At 32.1% G+C, this 14,594-nt stretch overlaps 1 long non-coding RNA gene across 3 annotated transcripts; it reads left to right on the top strand.

Moving 5' to 3' along the window:
• The first annotated feature begins 778 nt into the window (after positions 1-778).
• Positions 779-4,149, top strand: LOC112685174. 3 transcript variants are annotated; one of them, XR_003148766.1, is made up of 4 exons: positions 779-1,185; positions 1,275-1,598; positions 1,671-2,023; positions 2,149-4,149. It is a non-coding gene; the product is annotated as an uncharacterized LOC112685174 (long non-coding RNA). The 3 variants fall into 3 exon arrangements; XR_003148764.1 differs by having other exon boundaries at positions 781-1,185; positions 1,671-4,149; XR_003148765.1 differs by lacking the exon at positions 1,671-2,023 and having other exon boundaries at positions 783-1,185.
• The last annotated feature ends 10,445 nt before the right edge of the window (positions 4,150-14,594 follow it).

Genomic DNA, 14,594 nt, shown 5'->3' with positions numbered 1-14,594 from the left:
ATTAGCAACGAGTTTTGTGGTTTTACAATTCTTATTTGATCACGTTGAATAGTTCTTTTTTCATCAATCTTGAGCATTCCATTTGCGAAATTGTATTTCAACAAATTTAAACATTTTAATGGGATGAAAACTTAAACATATATAAGTTACCCTTCTATGATTTTTTACAGTAGTTTGTTTTATATTTTATAACAATACAATTAATTATGATATAAAATAGTGTAATTACATGTTTAAAAATCGTCTTCGAAATCGAATCGCAATTAATTTTTTATGAACGTTTAGTGTATAATTTTTTTGTAATGGATTTGTTTAGTTTTAAATTGTTTAGCTTATATAAAAATGTTTATTCTATTTCAAACTTATGTAATATTGTTTTTATTCGTGATAGTATAATCAAGATTTGTGAACATGAAATTTCGTTTTTCCCAGTTTTAATTTTTAATATTACATTTTTTCCATAATTTATTTCCGTCGTTGTTGTCATAACTTGATTACTTAGAACGCCGTGTAATAAATATACAATAGTATACAATACTATTATTGTATTTTGCCCAGCTTCTTTTAACTACAGCTTTTATCGCATAATTATAATTGTATAATAGCAGTTATAAAAAATGTAATCAGCCATTCACGGTTATATACACTTGCAACGATGTTATTGTAAAAGTGGATTGCTATTTAAATTTAATTATTTTAATAAGCATTCTCATGATAATACCTATATAACAAACCGCACGACTATACTAAATAATTACTACATCATAATTTTAATCAGCTTATTTTTTCGTTTTTTTCACAACGGTTCGACAATGTACGCATATATTACATAAATATACGTATTTTGTTATACCGTTCGATATTATTTAGTATGTCGCACTAGCACGCGTCTTTGCGCGATATCTTGCGGAGGCGGCCGATTTGTTTACTATTTTCTAACAAAAAATAATTTAAAATTATTTCAATTCCGTTCGTCTTCGACTAGGATCGAGGTTTCTTCTCACATTTATTTACCAACGTCTGCAGCTCGCACAACATCGATCAACTTTAAATCTAACATCATCAGTCTGTGTTGCTTTTTAACACTGATGCGCAGCCGGCCACATCCAGCAGTCTTTACATTATTTTAACACACTTTTTACAACAAAGAATAATTAATCTTTGTCGCGTTACTCTGGCAACCTAGTAAGTTATCATCCGCTTGGTTTGTTTTTTTTCTAATATTATTATTATTATTATTTTTTTTTTGTGTGAACATATTCAAAATGGTTTAGCAAACGTTCATCAAACTATTCCGTATAATGATTTACACGTGTATGCGTTCGAGTTGCATGAAACTTTACTATTGCACGAAACCGAGGAGATCGTGTGTGCTAAAGATTACGGGAGGAAAAAGACATCTCTTAAAGACGTTCGATCGTTATTGTTACGTTATGTACTCACATACGATTCGTTCGTTCGTAACCATAGCATATTTCAATCGTACGTCTACGTGAGAATCACTATATATTAGTTCGACAGTTCGATGAACGGACAAACGCACCGGTGTTGGTAAAAACTATGAACAAGTGCTCGCGCTCACCTTTAATATTATACTGGTAAATAATACAACCGTTGTTGAATTATCCTACCTTATGTTAGAAATTTTGGTTTTTCATGTTTTCTATTAGTTTATACGTACTACGTTTCACTCAAACAACTGACATTTGTGTGAATGCAATTCTAACGTCTGCGAATTAATAACCTTATACGAACAATAAATATTATTCTACACTTTTCCCATGCCCAAGCTGATTCGATTTTTTTTCCGACCAACTAATGTTATGTACATGGTCCAAACTCACAAGAACTCTGAACTACATTCCGTTTGAACGTTCATTACACGCAAATACACGGTACATAATGCATTGTGGAATCGACGAACTGAATAGATGAATATGCACTGTTCATACCGACTCTTCAGTTTCAGATGAACGTAAATGTCGATCGTTTTAACGACGATAAATGCACATTTTTCCAACCGGTAGTGTAACGATCACAATATCGTATAAATATATACTTTTAACATATCTCTACTGTGCACACGAACTGTCCAACAATAGTAAAACAGCAGTTGAAAAATTTGGGTTTTTTTATTGTTTCTGTCAGGATTTCGCTGGTTGATAAACGTCAATATACTGTTCGCGAGGGCCTATTTTTTAATGTCGTCAAGTATTTCGAACCCCACCGAACCCGTTTCTACGTCAGGGAAATTCTATTCACTTGTCCGAGCGGCGTTCGACGGATCGGGTCCGTCGCAGCAGCGGATCAACAGGTATAACAAGCGGTCGTAACCGATTGAAAGTCGGTGTTTTCGACCTGCGTTGAAGGAATGTCTCCAACGTTGGAAGCGAATCGCAATTAGCATTTGGTATACGGCTAATTGTACAATGTAAATGCACATCAGTTATAAGGACTTAAAAAATATCGATTTTAATCATATTCCTATATTTATAACATAATTTTTATTTTTAACTTTCTTTTCCAGCAAAATGTTTAAGTTAAATTAAGTTGTTAAGTGTGTACAAATTAACATACAGATATACAGTGGATTCCAGTGCTGTTCCTGAGATCGTATCATGCGCAGCCGACAACAATAGTTTAATGATCCAAAAACTCAAAGCGTCCCATCTTTGAGTTTTCGTTTTCGACGCGGTTGTTATTTTCAACAATTTTCTTGCGTACATGTAGGCATTGGCGTCATTTGGAGAAGGGGGCAAATAATGCTTTTGCCACAGTCTATAGTTTGACTATTCCGAAGTCGACACATCGTCAAGACATAAATACGTCTTTTACAAAGTCATTGACGTGTTGTAAATCGGAAAAATGATACGTGTACAGTATACACGGGTACATATGTACAAAGTATAAATCATTATATTTTTGGACTGGTTTGAAGTTCCCTTCCCTCCCGCCCACGTTAGTCAGTACTTCGATAAAATTAGCTGCTGAGTCGGAAATTTAATAAGAGCATGATGCAGACTGCTCTACACTAGAAGAAACTGAAATGACACTTATTACGCGTACAGGTGCTACGCGAACGTATAACATTTGACCGTCTCATTCGGTTCGGTGATGATATTTTATTCGAGTTTTGGCTTCGAACAAAAAGGATAGAAATAAATTTAATTGTTTTAATCGTTGTAAGATGTACATCGAAGCCAAAACCAAGATATTAATATGTAATTTTAATGTCTTACGTAGGTATACGGCGGCAGAGATGACGTGACTACCTATTATTTTGACATCGTCCTGTTAAATATTGACGTTAGCGTACGATTTCTGCAAAAGTTCGAGTTCACACTACCGGAACCGAAATCAATCACTATTAAACCGTTTACAATTTCACTGTTTCGTATGGTTCCTGAAGGATATTGCCGTCATCCTCGCCGGTGGATTGTAAATAATGTACGGAACGAGCATTATTATTTCGTATCTCCCGTAGCCATAAGTTGCGCAAGGAATAGCGCTAAACATTAAGGACATAAATCATAGATCGTGACAGGCGAACAAGAATTTTCGGCTCAAACGTTTTTCTATAGGAATCGAGTAGATCAATTTCGTTGCAAGAAAAATAAAAAATAAAACCAGATGACGAGCACACACTACATATGCACTTGTAAACTTATATATGTGTATGTTTGATCTTATATATTTGTGTATGGCATTATGTACAACCATGTACCGTATACATATTTGAACATTATTCATATATTCCTAGGCCGTGAATAATACATACTCTAAATACGATCCATAGTTTTGTATTCATACACGATCATGTAAGAGATAAAGACGTCGATGTTTGTACCACTAAATCTTCACATGTGATAATCCACATAGGCGATAATCCACATAGGCGATAATTATTATTGTTTATACAACTATAGTTTTATATTAAAAAGCAGAGCTCTCTCGACATTTTCATTTAGGGTAGGGGTTGAAAACCTGAAACGGGTATGTGGACTATATAAGGTAGGATTTAGTGATCACTAGGGCATGAATATTCTTACATTTGTAACTTTTTTCTACTGCACCAATTTATTGCTAAGTAATTTTTAAATTCGTTGTGAGTCAGTTATTTAATTTAAATTTAAATATTTCAAGTGCAATTTTTCGCAATTTTCGGAATTTTTTTCCTTTTTAATCGTAGTTTTGTAGACTTTATTCATTTTTAAAACAATTTTACATGCATTTTCCATTAAGTTATTGAATGGCTTTAAATCTGAAATTTATGATTTATTGGTTTATATTGTTTAAATGATTTATTGTGTATTTGACATTGTAGTATGTTTAGTTGTTACGATAGTTTGATTATTATTAAAATTGTTTTAGTCGTGGCCTTCTGGGATAGTTAGATTTGTCATATTTACAATTAATTTAGATAAGATTATATTTAGTACGTTTAAGATAATTTGAGAAACGTGATTATTTGAAAATCTGTTTTTCAGCCAGTTCGTGAATTTTGTGTGATCGTGTTCTTTTATTTTTATTTTTGTAATTATTCCGAAAATTAAGCAGAGTTTTCCACCGTTTTGACAAGAAAGAACCTTTTAATTTTAGTTAAAATATGAGTAACATATTTTTTTATGTTGTTTTAGAGTAGACATTTTGTGAAAATAAATATATCTTATAAATTAAAACGAAACGTTATTTTTAGTAAAATTTTTAATTTTTTATGCGCAATTTTCGGTATTTTTTAGTGCAACACTGTAATCAATTTTACTACTTTTTGACTACTACAACATCCGTGACCCAGTGATAACATATTTTAGCAGCGGTGTGTTACCGTAAATTATTGATCATCGGAATGGTAGCCTAAGACAAATTATTGAACAGTTATTGGATCAACGGTAATCGGTCTTCGAGAAAAGTTCAATTTTACGATGTGTCATACCGATCATATCGTCTGTATTTAACTAAATAGTTACTTATTTTAATGCAATTAATGGAAGTGAAATTAAAATCTAATAGTGTAGAAGAGATGAACGTTTCACATCAAGTATTTTTCAATTGATCGCAAAACAGGTAAAAGCCGCGTTACTCGCGACGTATTTTAAGATTGGCTTACTGCGGTCTGGTACTTCTCCTTCGTCCTGTTTACGCGTGGCGTGTGTCGCAGATTCCGAAATATTATATATATATATATATATATATATATATATATATCGATCCGGCTTATTATTATATCTTGACTCAGTTTTAAATAATTTCTAAAGCAAACGAATTATAATCGGCGCTTTACACATGTCGCGAGGGGACATATTTTTATAACCATTCGTCTAACAAAAAGTTTTTTTATTCTTCCTTATTCTTCTATATTATTATTCTTCCTTATTTTTGGCGAATCGCTCATGTTTATTTCATGTCGATCAAAAATAATTACGTTCGTAAACTATATACGAATGACCTATACAGTTGTCATGACAGATGAGTGGTTACAATTTGTGCGCTGCTATACGATACCACTAACCGTACCGAAAATTCGGTATATAACACATATTTACTCTCGGCCTGCGTCCCGCGACGAATCCCTCGGGGGTATCTTTCGAACATTAGCGTTACGCGCGCATCGCCACCATTGCATTCGGGTGGAACATCGAAACCGTGAAAACGTTCAACGACTGAAATTATATTATTACGGCAAAATGCGTAGAGTTTTTAACGTCTCACTGGACCGGCCGCAGTATATACGACGGTGGTGCCGTGCCATTTCGGGTTTATCGCAAATGTGTTTGTTAACACAATATCACTGATTTTTATTCAAATACGTCCACTGTGATTCCCGGTGAACAATAAATACATACGTATTTTCAAAACGCGTTTATAAATACAATATCTTTATTACATGCTGCTACTGGTTGTAGAATTCCACGATCGTGGTATCGGGACCAGTGGGCACTATATATATTTTGAATGATATTATTCTTATATACCTACAGCGCTAGTTTTATTACATTTATCTAATCGCTTATTTATGAAAAATATATTGATTTGTATAAATAATGAAAAGTCGGTTTTTTTTTTTTAATGTTAATCCATCTAATTTTATCGGGATTGCTCAGTTTAACTAGAGCTGAATTCATTGACGTTTTATTTTTAGAAATAGTTAAGAAATATAGAATCTCATATCACGTAAAATAAACAGGAAGATTAAAAATGCTTTTTTAAATTAAAACGTTTAGGAAAACTTCATTACAAGAAATAAGGTTCTTAAATCGATAAAATTAAAATTATATTTGAATAATTTTTAAATATTTTTATGGAAATCAAAAAAATAATTATATTTTAGTATATATACAGAAGAATATATTATTTTATTATTTACAAACGAAAATGTATATAGTTTTCCACTCCATAACTTATTTTTAATTAATTACTACTTCATCTATATATTTATATACTCGTATATAAGAGGATATAATTATGAACTAGAAATTAATGTACATTTTGTATACGATATAAATTATAAAATACATACTTGAGCGTTCAGAGAATTTATCTTAACATAAAATCACATAATTTTGCATATTTGCTCGAGTTTAAAGAGAATTTTAAAGTGAAATTCTGTAACTATCGAAGTTTAAACACACGAATCCGGTCTCTGAGCTCTGTTAATTTTTTATTAATACCTGATCGATGGAATTGAAAGCCGAATTTTCTGTAATAAATGTTATATTAGTTCAAAATGTAAATTCGTAAGTTATAGATTATAAATATATATATTTTTTTAGTGAGATTAATTTATGCAACAGCAAAGTATAATTAATTTTGTTATAACCATGCAGTTTCTATCTGTAGGATGTGCATATGCGTATTTATTATATGTGTTATACATAGATACGTAATTATAAAAACGTTCCTTAACAAATTAAATTCACTAAAATGGTAAATTTAGACCGTAAGTGAAAAATTATAACTCTTTTACAGTGGAAATTGAATCGAAACATATGCAACGTTTGTTAAGTTTGAGATGTGTATGTCATTAAGCAGTTGTTTAGTAGGTATGATTCATGGGTATCGGAGAGATAAGATGAAAAGTCACCGTAGATAAGTCGTATATACATATCAGCATTGATTCATAAACAAATGATAAATTGTCTCATTAAAATAAGAAAAAAACGATTCTGCGGGGCAAAGATCGGTGTACATTATAATGAACATCTTATTTTTTTTTTTTAAATACAATTATTAGTCCAGTGCATTTCGGAATAAAATAATTTATTTGCTTAAATTAAAATCAAAAGTCTTAAGATGTATATGTTTTATCTAAAACTTTTTCTTGGAAAAATCTTAAAGATTAAAAATAAAAACAACGTTAATGTTAAAAAAATAAAAATAAACAAATTACATCGTATTTGAAAGTTTTAAAAATTAATGAAATATCGACAAATATTTTGAATAAATGTCTCTGATTTTCGTCGGAACTCGGCCGCGTTCGAGTATGACGAATCGGGTGCGGGTCGCAATCGCCAATAGTCAGGAACTGCGAGTGGCGTTTGGTGAGCAATATTTACACCGTGCAGCGGTACAAGTACAGGGATTCGGTGAGAAAAATTCAGTCGACTACTAGTGTCAGAAAACGATTAGGCGCATATTGATCGGCCGGTGAAAGCGGGAGGGCCTGACCGTAACGTATGCGGTTATAATATTATTCGATCGAATTACCGTTGCGGATAGTCGCGCGTAATGTAATGTTGTAGCGAGTTTCGAAAATGCACTTTTGAAAAGAAAAATGAAAATAAAAGAAGAAAACTCCATATCGACTGTGCCAATCGCCAGGGGACGTTGAGCAAGATGTTTGCCCGTACAAAATGCGGCGGACATTTCAAACATTTGAGTAAGTCGATTGGGATGTACATAATCTCTTTTCCACTGGCTGGTAGCGCCGTGAAACAAACAGCGATAACTTACCGTTATTATGCAAATTAGAGCACTGGCTATTGTGCAATGTGACTTACAACTTATTATTACCGATTTCTTACGATAACCCTTTCCGAGTTGGTAATCGTCGTTAATTCGCGCGCGATAGCCGTCATCCCGATCGGTATTGTATTTTACGCAGCAGTTGTTTCACACGTTTTCGTATTGCCGCCGCTTTATATGTGCCCACTTATCGTTATTAAAATGAGTTATGTATAGATTAGAATATATATATATATATATATTATATAGGTATGAGTCGACCAACATCTGGACGAATCCGTCGGATCAGTCGAGTTCTGTTTATATTTGTATTACATAATAATGTAGTTGTTGTAGTATTATGTTGATTATTCAATGCGACAAAATATAGGCTGTTAAATACGTTATTTGATCAAATAAATAATACACACACATAAGAACCAGATGCATCGAAATATTATATATATTTCACTGGTCAATTGATGTTAATTGATTTAATATTTATCTATTTTCCGAAGTCAAGTACTTACTTAACATGTATTGATTCAACGCGATTGATAGAGTAATTATTATGTTAGCCCTGGGGTGTAAAACCCTGTTCAAAATTTAACATGCTGAAATGTTGTAATTATAAAATATTTGAAACGTTTCACTTGCTTTAATCGTTTCAGGTAAATATTTTCAAAAAACCTAATATAAACGATTTTTTTTTGTCAGTATCATAGGTTTGCAGCCCTTTAATAGTATATTAACGATAATGTTTCTTATGGTTTTAAGTTATGATTTGATGATCAAAGTGAATATAATTTATTGATTTTGGAATTAAGATTTAGTTTTTACTATCCATCAAAACAAAAAGAAGTTTGTAATCCTGAATCAAGAGTTTCATGTAATATCAAGGTAGATAACAAAAAAAAAAAAATAAATAATTTTTCAATTTTCTCAATATGAGTAGTTTTTCCCACAAGCAATAAGAAAAACGTTGGTAAATGTTAAATGTCGTAGGGAAGTAAACCGAATAGATTTTTTTTTATTGATAAAATAAAGAAATTCTTATTTTACGTTATCAAATGAAAATAAAGACATAATATAAATTGTAAGATTTAGCCAAGGGAGTTTTTCATGTGAACGCTGTGAGTCTTAATGATATGGCATGGTTTATTCATTTTTTTAACAATAACTATACATTTTATTTCTGATTAAAATGCATCAAAGTTGCAGTTCGATTCCTAAAACCGTTTTATTTTGTTTCATTAGTAAATCAACGTATTTAGAATTTAAACGAAACATTAAATTGATCACTAAAACCGCGTGCTCAACAATAAAGTTATAATATTGTTTTAGACTGTAGCAGATGCCAATCTTAGGGTTCGAGTTAAGACGTCATAAGAATACAGAATGTCTACGTTTATCCTTGTGTATTACTGCGTGCGAGTTTTTCAATAAACATTTATAGCGCTCGCCTTCGCTTGGAATCGTTTTTCGAACGCAAACTATCGTTTCGAGCGCATTCAAACGACAGCACTAAAACACGTCCATCCTGACGGGAACGCGCGTGACGGGTTATTCGGTTATCGAATTCGTACATAGATATATTTGTACGTGTTATATGTACACGCGTCACCTGTATCCTCTCGATAAGCGATGACAGGTGCAGGTGACGGAGTACTGCTCGTCCAACGGCTATAAATGTCAGCACGGCGATACTAATGATCGCGAAAATTGATTAAAAACAAACGTGTTTATAGTACTCTCTGTGTACCTTGGATACGTATGTCGTGTTGGAAAACAAAACTTTAACGTTTCACGGGCACGTCGTACGTCGTACCGCAACATCTCGGCGGGCACGTTGAATCGAAACAAATCGAAGTTTTCGAGACGCAAAAGTCGACGGTCGAAATATCATCGTGTAATATATTATTTACGGTTTGCTCCTTTTTCACTAACGGTTTATCTTGCGAATGTACATATATGAAGATTCCGCTCTACGAATTTCCAAAACCTGTCGATTGTTTTCCGTTCGCGTTTCGCGATAATAATTTTCAATAGTTTTGCGGCCTCGTACTGCGCCATCACGTCGTTGTGTTTATACGTACAATGTCGTATTGTTATCGGCGCATATGTACCGGGCGGCGTATCGAGGAAGTGTTTGCGGACGTGCTCGATTCCCCCCCCGTACACGTGTGTGGGTAGATCAACGTTCGGTAAAATATGTGCTTCGACGCAGAGCCGGTTTGATCATGAATTTTGTGGTTCACTGAACTATCAAATATTTTGGGGTGGGTGTTTGATCTTGGCATTTGGCAGTCGGTAGGTATTATAAAATTGGTAATTTAAAAAAATTAGGTAAGTTTTTGTACTTAATATGACTTTTTGGTGGGTGGTATTAACTGTGCTTGAACCACTAACTGAAAAATGTCAAACCGCCTATGCTCCGATAACGATAGCAAAACCGAACGATGTCCGTGTGTCCGATTTTGTTTTGTCGCCGGGGAGAACGGGCGAACGGCGCGCGAGGATCGCGAGGATCACTCAATTACGGTTCGTACCATGGCCGAGCAGAAGTCGCGTGTAAAAGACTGGAAGACAGCGCGCGGTGCACTTATGCCCGTCAACCGCTTTTCGGTATCGTTTTCAATAGGGGTGGAACAAAGGGTTGGAAGACGGGGATTCATCCCCGAGCGTACAATTTTAGAGGGTGTAATTTTTGTAATTATTAACAACTAATTTGATATTTTTAACTTTGTTAAATACTGTTATTAGGTTAAAACTCAATAAGTATGATTGTATATTGATTATTAGAGAACAATTTTCGAGAAGAGTATTTGATTATTGGTCTATGATAGGGCGTAATTTTAACATTTTCCCTGAGCGTAAAAATTCTTAGTTCCATCTCTGATTTTCGAATGACGTACGAGTGGCGGGTGTGTTATCTCGACTGGTCGAACGTATCGACAGTGCGTTCTATTCGCTTTCAACCATATCGACAGATCACAGACGTCGAATCGGATCGAACCCAACGCTTGGCGGACGCGAACCGTTTTTTCACAACATTCGGATTAAAGGAAACCAAACGTAATAACGGGTTAGCTATGTGGTCGGAAAACAAAATTTCAGTTTAGTATGCTTTTACTCTTTTTTCTGAAAGCTGTACTGTACGTGAAGGCACCTACTCAGTTGTTCAGAACGAATTTCTTCGTACTGACGGAACAGACTATGCTGACGACAAGGGGTAATTATATCCATTCATTAAGATCATTGCATAGCTACTTTGAATCTGCAATTGCATATTGACAATATATCCAACTGCTAAAACAAATGACGTAAGAAATTAAATGAAAATGAATCTTTTCATACCATGTTCAATCTGCGAAAAAAAAATTCTCCAACAGTATTTATAAACAACATGTCTAATCCATCGAATAAAAAAAGTTAAACATCTATGTACCTTATTGACAAAAGACTCACGCTACTCTCCTCATATCCATGCCAAAAAATTATCAGTAAATCAATACCTTAGAGTGTTCTATACCCATTAATGCATTAGAAAAGTGGAACTAACTTTCACTCAAAACGTGTAATATACAAATCTCTTATTAAACTAATATGGTTATTAGCATTGAACTCTGGGATTCCGAAAAAACTTCTACATCAAAAAAATGAAAATTCTTCAATCCAAGATTTAATCCTCAATACGAGTATATATTGAGCAGCACAATCCCATACATTTCCAATGAAACATTGTATAACGATCTCCATATCCAAAAAGTAAAACAAACCACCATAACTCGTTACAAACTTTTTCATAAAAGACTCCATAATCACCCAAATACACTTATAAACAGTCTCTCTTCTGTTGCACTTTTTGACAACCCTACCCGCCATTTAAAAAGATCTTACTGAGAAATCCTATTTTTAAATTACCAAAAAAACAACAGGCATATGAATATTACAGTTTATTAATTCTAAGTCAGTTGGAATACCAACATTGAGCGGCTGCCTTCTCCTCTTGTTAATGTCAAAGCCATTATACATATTACAAACAAACTATAATCGTATTATGCTCGTAATACAGATTATTTATTTTCTTAATAAAAATAAATAAATATATATTAATTGTTGATTTAAATAACATACCTATTGTCTTTTAACTTAAACAATTTTTTTATAACTGTATTTGTATAAAAATCATAATTGTCAGTCTGTAATATATTCTAGATTAAAGCAATGTAAAAAAAAAAAAAAATAAATAAATAAATAATATTAATAAAAATAAAATAAAATGAACTAGTATCATTTTTGAACCGCATACTATCCCTATTAGAATCTTAAAAAATATTTAAATTGTAAATGTACACTGCATTTTACACTAATAAAGCAATATTTTTTTCTTCTTTTAATGATGCTGATTGTTGCTAGTAATGCTGACTGTTACAGTACATTTGAATTTCAAACTTTACTCTTTGATGAATCGTTTATTTTGTTAACGCAATATGCAAGTCTAAAAGACAAATTGTACATTATTAAAAACGTTTTGTTCAGCACATACACAGGATTGTTAGCGCGTTGTGACATCTCAATAGAGATAGGCGGTACAGCATTGTATTGGATGCATTTACGAATTCCGTGTAATATGTTTATAAGATTAAATTTATACACAAGAATAACGTAGGAGGAAAGTTTAACATAATATTCCCTGGGGCACGATATAATATATTTTAAGTTTGAAGTAAGAGAATTAAATGATAAACTTCAATGTTCATATTTTTTAGCGCACGAATATTTTCATCATCGTTCCTAGCGAATACACAATCTCATTCTACGGTTAATAAAAATGAGTCCAACGAATTTAAAAGTTTGTTACTTAAATCATATTAAAATGTCGTTTAAAAAGTAAAAAAAAAATGAAAAATTTAAATTAAATCAATAACCTAAACGTTATTTTGTTGGTGCATATGTTGAGTGAGATAATGCACTGGACAAATTAAGACAATGAAATAACCATTATCCAGAGCATTAACATCAAACTTATCTTTTCGTCACAAAAATATGACTAATGAAATAATAACTTTAAAAATTTTACTGTCCTGTCAATCATTCCATGTCTTAAAACAATTTAACTGTCTAACTGTCTGTCTATAATTCTAGAGACTATGCTTTACGGATAACAAAATAACGTAATTATCTGAAAACAATAATGATAAATAACTATTTTGTAAAGAGATATTAATTTTAGTTATTGTTATTTAGTTGCCAGCTGTAATAAAGAATTAAAATATTTTTTTTTGTAATTTTCTTCAACGTTATAAGTAAAAGACAAGTTTATTAGTTAGAAATGTTGGAAATAAACTTTGAATTAGATTTTTTTTTTTTTAAATAAGATAAAGAATTTAAAATAAAATAAAAACTTTGAAGATTCATTTGTTTGATAATCAATAAAAAACATCTACTTACATCCCAAACTTTCCCATGTAATATAATATTATCTAATGTAATACATACATTTATATATATATATATATATATACATATAGCTTAAAAACTTGTATAAAATATTTTTGAAATGTAAATTTAATACTATAAGTCTTTTAACTTCAAAAGTATCAAAATAAATATTTTATTTCGGAAACTTTCATAATAAAAATATTAAAATTGAAGAATACATTTTTCTGTGACAATATACCTGTATTTGTTATCATGATGTTGATGTTATATGTTTGCAGCAAACAAAGATTATTATAATATTATTTCTTAAATGTTTTTCGGTTTTTTTTTCTTTTTTTTAACAAAACCATTCTATCTTTTGTTACTAAAAAAATATATACATTTGGCGATAGATTCGTGTTTAGAATTGTCTGAAAATGTGGTATTTTTGTTATTTCAATGATTGTACGTATGTGATATATTCCGTAGAACTATCAACATCAATATTGTTCTTGTAATCTACGTGCTCGCGAACGAAAACGCGTCACAGGTATTTAACCACAAATCATAAAGGTCCAAGCCTGCAATAACGTTGTGCAGAGGCGCGTACCTTTGTATTATCCGGCGTCGAATAACAAGTGTATTATTCAATACTTGGATCGTGTGTGGGTGGAGTAGGGAAGAAAGGGTCCGCAAGCACCAGTTTTCCAACTCGTTTTACACAGACATTCGAGGAAAAAATATATTACTTCCCTTAAAGTGGCAGCGGTCGGTATTTCAACATGTTCGACGTCACAGGCGAGAGATAAATGGATTGTTATTCTACCGAATAAAAACGAAATAGATCAAATGTGCTCCATTCCATGGCGGGTAAAAATAAAAAAATAAAATAAATACTCGACAGGTTTTTATCGATTTATGCGAGAAAAATATTAAAATTAAATAGGTTCGAGGGGCTTCGTCTATGTAAGTATACAGACGAAAATGATAACTGGCTTCGTGGCGAACGAATGACACCGATGTGTAAAATATTGAGTTCAACTGTTTGCTGTAATAAGTTTTTTGAATTAAATTTTTTCCCCTCTATATTTGACTATTTTGAATTACATTAAATAACCATCGACCGCTTTAAACCTCTAAAGTTATTATTTTTCGAATTAAATTAATTTATCTATTTTGTTAAAACCCGGCATAATCTCTTAATACAACACTAAAAAAAAAAAAAAAAA

This window comes from Sipha flava, unplaced genomic scaffold (assembly GCF_003268045.1).
Source record: "Sipha flava isolate LNK unplaced genomic scaffold, YSA_version1 268_pilon_pilon, whole genome shotgun sequence".
In the NCBI taxonomy this organism is placed as follows: domain Eukaryota; kingdom Metazoa; phylum Arthropoda; class Insecta; order Hemiptera; family Aphididae; genus Sipha; species Sipha flava.
The sequence above is the reverse complement of the archived record's forward strand: the minus strand, read 5'-3'. Positions and strand labels throughout refer to the sequence as shown.